Raw genomic sequence first — 9,539 nt, 5'->3', positions numbered from 1 at the left:
TGGAGTTTAAAGTATATGTTATATTTTTCAATTAGAGCTCTCCCTTGGGGCCCAAACTCCTATCAGCTTCAAACACAGGCAAGCAACTTATCTGCCAAAGCAGCCTCCTGACTGACCTACTGCCAATCACATTACTTAGCTTCCAGCTACTCCAACTTTGTTCTCAGGAGATCAACTTGCACAACCAGGCTCAGGAGAATACATGCAGCATCTCATTTAATTCTTCTGCTGATGTGTGTCGAGGAGTGGTGAAATGATGAGAGGCATGAAATAATCCAACACCACAAAAAAAAACATATGGTTACCAATAGAAAATCTGAAATCACTGCACTCTTAGTGACTGGGTTTCCAGGGGAAAAAATGCAATTAAACTTAGCAGTCTGCAAAAGTAATTGAAATGCAGATAACCATGCATTACTAAGACTGGACGCCAGAGGGCACAAAAGAACCATCACGCCCTCAGGTGTATTTTAAAGGGATTTTCACGTTTTTTCTGTAACCCCTTTGTTTTCTTTCACCTGGGGGAGCTTTGATTCTGCATCTATGTTGACCTTGATATCCACTCTCCCTTTTATTTTGGCCCCTTATTTCTCGTTTTTTGGGGGAGGGGAGGGGGTAGGCTGCGCACAACTAATTTTCACAATACATGTGGAAGACCTTCAAGATATTTGACAGTGAATTTTGGTCACATTTCAGAAAAACAAAAATATCAAACTGAAGTAGTAATCACTTTGTGAGTAGTAATGGATTATTCAATCCATTCTGAGGGGAACACAAAAGACTCTGAGGCATGATGCCTGAACAGCAGAGTGGGTGTTCACTCTATAGAAAGGATGTGGCTAAGCTAGAGCGGGTGCAGAAAAGCTTCACAAAGATGCTGCCTGGACTGGATGAGGAGAGGCTGGAGACGGTTTTCACTGAAGCTAAGGAGACTGAGAGGTGACTTTAATGAAATCTTTGAAATTATTGGAGGCATAAATAGTCAGTCTTTTTCTAGGGTAAGAGTCCAAAGCTGTAAGTTTAAGGTGAAAGGAGTAAGATTAAAAGGAGATCTGAGGGATAAACTTTACATACAGAGGGTAGTGAAAAGTTTCAGAGGATGTGGGACAAATCCAGGAAAATGGAATGATCTAGGATAGGCATCTTGGTTAGCATAGACAAGAAGGCCTGAAGGACCTGTTTCCGTGCTGCATAACTCTATAAATCTACATAGTTTTATGAAAATGGAACGAGGTATTGAGTACAAGAGTTGAGGAAAATACACCTGGAATAGTGAGTGCATTTCTGATAGGAAGGATGTAATTAACTCAGGAAGTTGCAGATAAGATTAATAGAAATGTTTCCTGGACTGGAGGCCTTGTCTGGATAGGCTGGGCCTGTCTTCCCCAGAGCAAAGGAGGCAGAGGAGTGACATTATAGAACTTTATAAAATCATAAAGGGCATAGATAGGCTAAATAGTCACAATATTATTCCCATGTAGGGGAGTATGAAACTCAAGGGCATAGGATTAAGGTGAGAGGGGAAAGATTCAAAGGGAATCTGAGGAGAATGTGCTTCCATACAGAGGGTAGTGGGCATATCGAATGAGCTGCCAGAGGAAGTGATAGAGCTGGGTACAATTATAAAGCTTAAAAGATATTTGGGCAAGTACAAGGATAGGAAAGTTTTAATGGGATATGGGCCCAAACGTAGACAAGTGGGATTTTCTACATAGCTAGGCATCGTGGTCTGCATGGGTTGTGTTGAAGGGCCTGTTTGCATGAATCATTAGTGTCCTGCCAAACAAGAGGCTGCAGATGCTGGAATCTGGAGCTTCAAAGAAAATGTTGGAGGAGCTCAAAGCATCTGTGGAGGGAAATGGACCATCAATGTTTCAGGCTGACTGGAAAGGTCATTGTCTGTCCATTTCCCTTCCCAAATGCTGCCTGATCTGCTGATTTCCTCCAGCAGCTTGTTTTTCATCACCAAAAAACAATTCTGGTCATAAAAATGGGAAGTGCAGTTAACATTCATCAGGTCAGTCAGCATCTGTGGAAAAAGAAACCAAAGGTTCCACTCTGAAAACTCCATTTGTTTCCAGAAATGCATTTCCTCTTTTTTTATTTCAGATTTCCAACATCTGCAGACTTTTGATACTCAACAATTCTGGTCAATTTCCACATCGTACTTGACTTAACACAGAATATATACACATCAGTGTATTTGCTGGAAGTCCAGATGAGTTCAAGGAAGATCTTAACTCCAGCCTTGAAAAAAGTATCATCTAAGCACCCCTGCAACCCCACATCCCTGATTAACTCAAACCTAATCATAGGATGATTTTTACGATGACCGACCAACCTAACTGGTATGTCTTTGAACTGTGGGAGGAAACCTGGGGAATTACCACGCATTCCACAGGCTCCTAACAGAGAGGTGTTGGAATTCAACTCCAACTCCGGAAAGCCCTGGGATGCAACAGTGTCCGACTAACTGTTATGTTATTGAGGCACCCCAATTGTGATCCCAAAACATCAGTATATTACCCCCAAAAAAATCAAAGTTGAAGATCTGAAGAATTCCACAATGGTGCCTCTTCCCAAACAACACCTTAGCAGTTAACTGTTGACTCACAGTTCAAAGGAGGTAGTGTTTTCAGTATAAGGTGTGCCTTTGTTCACCATATTTATTACATGTGAAGGGACTCCTGGCTCTGCTCCAAGACGATCCAGGATAGTTCTTATGAGAATGACCAGGTCAATGAGATCATTGGAAATAGGAAGTTTTCTGGAGAAGAGAAACAGCTCTATAGGCACCTGAGGCAGAGTTTCAGCAGAAATCCAGTGACCTGAAGAATAGATAGTGCAAAACAAGTTCATGTATTCAACCATACATGAATACAGCCAAACAAAACAGCTTTAATCCAGGGCAAAGGTGCAAAACACAGGATCAACAGTTACACACTGCACATACAAGATAGTGAGCACATACATCAGCAAAGTACAGTCATACAAAAAAATAGTCCAAGACCCTGAATCCATGAATGTTAGATGTTACACCATAGGAGCAGAATTAAGCCATATGCCCGTCAAGTCTGCTTCTCCATTTCATCATGGCTGATCTATTTCCACCCCAGCCCCAATCTCCTACTTGCTCCCTATATTCCTTGATGCCCTGACAAATCAAGAATCTATCAACCTCTGCTTTAAATAAACCCAATGACTACCCTTACGACCATTCAGGGCCCCAAACAGTCCTTCCAAGTAAAGCAACACTTCACTTGTGAGTCTGCTGGGGTCTTCTAATGCATCCGGTGCGGCCTCCTCTACATCGGTGAGACCTGACGCAGATTGGGGGACCGTTTTGTCGAACACCTCCGCTCCGTCCACCACAACAGACAGGATCTCCCGGTTGCCACATACTTCAACTCTGTTTCACATTCCCATTCGGGTATGTCCATACATGGCCTCCTCTACTGCCATGATGAGGCCAAACTTAGGTTGGAGGAGCAACACCTCATATACCACCTGGGTAGTCTCCAGCCCCTTGGCATGAACATTGAATTCTCCAACTTCCAGTAATTCCCTCCCACTCCCTTCCCCCATCCCAGTTTCACTCTACCTCCTCCTCCAGCTGCCTATCACCTCCCTCATGGTTCCACCTCCTTCTACTACCCATAGTGCTTTCCCCTTATATTCCTTCTTCATCTTTCCTGCCTATCCCCTCCCCCACCCCTTGATCTTTCCCCTTACTGGTTTTTCACCTGGCACCTACCAGCCTTCTCCTTCCCACCCTCCCCCACCTTCTTGATAGGGCCCCTGCCCCCTCCCTCTTCAATCCTGATGAAGGGTCTCGGCCCATAAGGTTGACTGTTTGTCTCCATGGATGCTGCCCAACCTGCTGAGTTCCTCCAGCATGTTGTGTGTGTTGCTGCCACTTCTGATTGTCAGGTCAAAAAGATCATATCCCTACTAAAAAAAAATAAGGCTTCAAGAGCAGGCAATATTCCAACTGAAGCTCTAAAACTCAGTAGTGAAGGTAATTCTGTTTCTCTTCCCACAGTGCTGGTGATTATTTCCAGAACTTTCTGCAAAAAAAAATGATGGGGCATCCACAGGTTAAGAACAGCACTGCATAATTACAAGATTTTCTTTTCACTATATGGTAAAACAAAGTTACAGTAAGTCCACGTCAGACAAATCCTAATCAAACAGTAATGTTCGTACAGAGCACTGAGACTATTGCACTTGTGACTGCTAAAGCTGAATGACGAGGGAACTGGAGTGCAGCTCTGTCAACCCTATATCAATACGTAAACATGTGTTTGATCAAAACTACAGTTAGTGGAGACCAAAAGACAATATTACAGCAGCTGGCGAAATAAAAGATAACAAATGCTGTTTTTGAATTTCAATCATTATGGAATTCTTGCAGGAAGGTCATCAGACTATGAGGTGCCACACTTTCCCCAATTATCTTCAGCTTCTTCTTCAAGGTTTCCTTTGTTAGCAGGTCATAAATGGATCTGCCACTGCTTGTGTTCAGCTCCCTTACCACAGATAATGAAGCTGCCCATACTAATGCACATCAGAAGCTGGATATCGAGAGCTGATGAGAAGCAATTAACACTCGTACCACATTATTAACAAGTAATGGTCTTCTGAAGCAAGAGAAATCCCAGTTGTTTCCCAGTCTGCAGAGCACTTGCTACCAAGTGATCCACCAACAGTACATTTGGGGTGGTCATGCTCAACTATCCTAACCACATCAATGCTTTCCCATTCCACCAGAGAGCTAAATAGTCTGACAGCGAACGGCTGGCTCAGTAGAACCCTGAAACACTCACTGTGATGCATATACACTTTCCAGGGCCCAAGAGGTTTATTACTCATCCCAGCTTACCAGCACAGCAACATGACCCTTCCAAAGGGTCTGAGCTGTTTTTTTTTGAAGCAAAGTAAACAGTGAAATCTTGTAGGCCTATATTTAATCAACATAAGACAATGGAGTTATGTTGACTGGTCTGCATTAAAACCAGATAACACTGGTTAAGTTATTTACACCATTGAGACTGAGTTCAAAGACACTTGTAGAGCAGACTGATTTTGTCACTTAGCACATCAAACGTGGTCACATGTATAGTTGATAAATCCATAGTTGGGAGATCTGAGTACTCGGAGAGTCAAACCTCACAACATTATTTTTTGGTGCCTGGAATATTTGTCCCCAGGAACTTTTAGGACACCTGTGTGAATTGTGAATTGTCCTAGCAAAGGTATCTGAAAAATGTCACTTGCAGTTAATGTCAACCAGCAGCAAAACAGTATAAATTTTAGAAAACATTGGGGATTGTTAGGAAAGACTAGGAGAATGACAGAGATGGAGCGACAGAAAGAGCTAGGAAATTCATTCCTCAACCTTCAACTTCTGTGATGGACAACTTGCTCCTCTGCAATTCATTGGTAAGTTTGTCTAGTTCATACAAATTGTACTTGTGTTTGGAAATCATTTGTAGTTTGTAAATCTTTTGTAATTCAGAAATATTCTTTAAATCAGAAATCATCTGTTGTGTTAAATGTGTATTAAGAACAATGTCTAAATTCAAATGTGCATTATCAAAAGTAAAATAAATTGTTTTTAAACAACTTTGTTCACTGGACAACTTTGTATCTCCTCCTTGGTAGGGAGGGGAGACCCACCACTCACATGCTGCATACTGGCAGTCTGATTTCACCACAGAGTCTACACAGGGAAGAAAACTAGGCTTTGAAGAGTAGGTGGATCCTGTATAATCCCCCTGTAGGGATGGTACCCTTAGATATCTATATCAGGTAGGGCTTAAAATCTTCTCTTAAGTTTAGGCTTCATGGACGATGAACCCAATACCATCACTTTTGGCACCCACCATGGTCATATTTTACCAAAAATATTCCAGAAAGAATTAGTATTTAGCAGTAGTTCAACTCAGAATGTGCTTGACAAGTGCAGCAGCACATAGTATGAAAAAGGTCTGACATTATGATGGTCGATATTATGAATGTTTTGATAGCATAACAGAAATATGAGTTAATACCCTGACGGCTCCTCAAATTGAACATAAGACCATAAGATATAGGAGCAGAAGTAGGCCATTCCGCCCATTATGTCCACTCCAGCATTCAATCATGGACTGCTCCAATTCTTCCAGTCATCCCAACTCTCCTGCCTTCTCCCCATACCCTTTGATGCCCTGGCTAATCAAGAACCTATCTATCTCTGTCTTAAATACACCCAATGACTTGGCCTCCACATCCACTCTGGCAACAAATTCCACAGACCTACCACCCTCTGACTAAAGTAATTTCTCCGCATCTCTGTTCTAAATAGTTGTCCTTCAATAATAAATTCATGCCCTCTTGTCCTAGAATCCCCTACCATCGGAAATAACTTCGCCATATCTAATCTGTTCAGGCCTTTTAAGATTTGGAATGTTTCTATGAGATCCCCCCTCATTATCCTGAACTCCAGGGAATACAGCCCAAGAGCTGCCAGATGTTCCTCATACGGTAACCCTTTCATTCCTGGAATCATTCTCGTGAATCTTCTCTGAACCTTTTCCAATGTCATTATATCCTTTCTAAAATAAGGAGCCCAAGACTGCACACAATACTCCAAATGTGCTCTCACAAGTGCATAGAGCCTCAACATCACATTCCTGCTCTTATATTCTATACCCCTAGAAATGAATGCCAACATTGCATTAGCCTTCTTCATCACTGACTTAACCTGGAGGTTAACCTTTAGGGTATCCTGCACAAGGACTCCTAAGGCCCTTTGCATCTCTGCATTTTGAATTCTCTCCCCATCTAAATAATAGTCTGTCCATTTATTTCTTCCACCAAAGTGCACGACTATACACTTTCCAACATTGTATTTCATTTGTCACTTCTTTGCCCATTCCCCTAAACTATCTAAGTGTTTCTGCAGGCTCTGTTTCCTCAACACTATCCATTCTTCCACCGGCAATTTTAGTCACAAATCCATTAATCCCATCGTCCGCATCATTGACATACATCGTAAAAAGCAGTGGTCGCAACATCGACCCCTGTGGAACTCTACTGGTAACCAGCAGCCAGCCAGAATAGGATCCCTTTATTCCCACTCTGTTTTCTACCGATCAACCATGCTAGTAACTTCCCTGTAATTCCATGGGCTCTTATCTTGCTAAGCAGCCTCATGTGTGGCACCTTGTCAAAGGCCTTCTGAAAATCCAAGTACACCACATCGACTACATCTCCTTTATCTACCCTACTTGTAATTTCCTCAAAAAATTGCAGTAAGTTAGTCAGGCGGATTTTCCTTTCAGGAAACCATGCTGGCTTTGGCCTATCTTGTCATGTGCTTCCAGGTATTCCGTAATCTCATCCCTAACAATCAATTCCAACAACTTTCTAACCACTGATGTCAGGCTGACAGGTCTATAGTTTCCTTTCTGCTGCCTCCCAACCTTCTTACATAGCAGAGTAACTTTGCAATTTTCCAGTCATCTGGTACAATGCCAGGAATATATTGAATATTTTATTCTTCAAGTCAGGGATTGGAATGACGATGTTCGCAAATTATGGACACATGTTGGTGATAATACAACCAATTCTGAAAGGTTAGAACATAGAGTAGGATGTAAATTAGTCAGACCAAACCTCACTCTATGACCTACTGGAGTCAATCACAATTTGTACCAGACCCAACAATGTAGCACAACAACCTTTAAAACACTATGCGGAAATATGGTACTAAGATGGGCCAGCAATAAAAATGCAGAGAAATGAATCCACTCAATTACAGACAGCAGGGATTTTAAATCAGAAATAGAACTTGAAACTCATGAGTTATAAGCTCATCCTTTAGGAAATCATACTGCTCAATTTACGGAGGCTAATTATGATTAAAACAACAGAACCAGTCCTAATATGTACCAAATCTAATTATGCTAGGAATGCAGTAGAAAGATCTTCCCTTCTGGTCAACCGCTGGATAGGTAACACACAGAGGCCATCTACTTCTACCTTTGTTCACGTGGAAGAATATTTATGGATTATTATTGACTCTACCATTAGTGCAGGTGTTACACATCACAGGATATACTACAGGCCACTTACACAGCTATGGTAACAGGCTCGCTGATGAACAGGCAAAAGGCTGCTGGGATTGACTTTATGCAGTAAAGGAGGCCAGGGTTTTGGTAGTTACTAAGCAACAAATAAGAAATAACGAGAATGATGTTTTCAGAATTCTTCTAGATACTACTAAACCCAATCCCAAAAGATTTCCAACACAGTGCAAGTATGAAGCGGATGGTGAAGGTTTGGTGAGGTTTGCCTAAAGGAGCAGTTAAAAGACAATACCAAAATTACCAATGCAGGTACAAAGTGTTGCTGCTTTCGGAGTAAGAACGACGCAAAGTACAAACAAGTGCTGCTCTAGCTATACTTTTTATATTTATTAAAATATTTTGCAGTGCTGTCTTACATTTTAGCAGCCAAAGCTGCGTTCCACCAGCATTTTGTGTGTGTTGCTTGAATTCAGCTCTGAGAGGCTACTCAAGGAATACATCTGCAGATTTCCTCGTGTTTGCTCGTACTTGCAACAGTAATTGTTTTATCTGGCTTGGGGCATCCCTGAACTTAATGATTCAGAAAATGTTAGAGTAAGGAGATCTGCAAACAATAATGATTCCAATGTAAATATCATCAAATGGCCCTTACCCCTTGGCCATGTGTACTAATACACTAGAACCCTTAATTCTTACCTCTGACAAAATGATTGGTCCTGTCCAATTAAACATCGACTCTGACTGTATCGCAGAAGAAATGAACATAGAATCATGGGAAGGCAAAGAAGCACTCAAGAAGCATTAATAACCCCTTAATAAACTGAAAGATTCCAACCTAAATATTGAAGGTAAACTAATAGAGAAATCCTATAACATGGATCCCTCAACAGTTGAAGAAAAGTATAGACACTTATGTCATTGAATAGTCTCACTCATTGAAACATGACATTTAGACAATTAGACTAGAACATTGCGAAAAAATTTTTGCAAAGATTTTAGATGATTCCATTTTGCAGACTATTCCTACTATTCTACTCCTTTGTCAAATGTTAAGGGTAACACGACAATTTTCTGCACTACTGGTTTACATTCTAAAAGGCTTAAAGGAACCCTTGATCCAGTTTTATGCATGGGAAGATAAGATGGAAAGATGCACTGAAGCAGAAGGTAAGATAAAATGGAAATGCTTTACTCCCTAGTCAAATGGAACTGACAACTCCAATAAAACTTTGAGATTTTACTCCCATGGACTGGTGTATCTACCTAGGTTTCCTATTTGCCCTTAACCAGACATGAGCAAATAGTTTGTGCCTTGGCGTGGATCATTGCTTACAACAAAAATTACTTCCAAACTATTGGTGTCCTTACGAGTCCAATTATATTTCAGATACATTATGACCACAAATTGTAAAACTAGAAGACAAGCCTATAACAAGTTTTACTGTTGGTTGCCAATTGATAATACCA

The sequence above is a fragment of the Hemitrygon akajei genome, chromosome 9 (assembly GCF_048418815.1).
Source record: "Hemitrygon akajei chromosome 9, sHemAka1.3, whole genome shotgun sequence".
NCBI classification, from domain to species: domain Eukaryota; kingdom Metazoa; phylum Chordata; class Chondrichthyes; order Myliobatiformes; family Dasyatidae; genus Hemitrygon; species Hemitrygon akajei.
The sequence above is the reverse complement of the archived record's forward strand: the minus strand, read 5'-3'. Positions refer to the sequence as shown.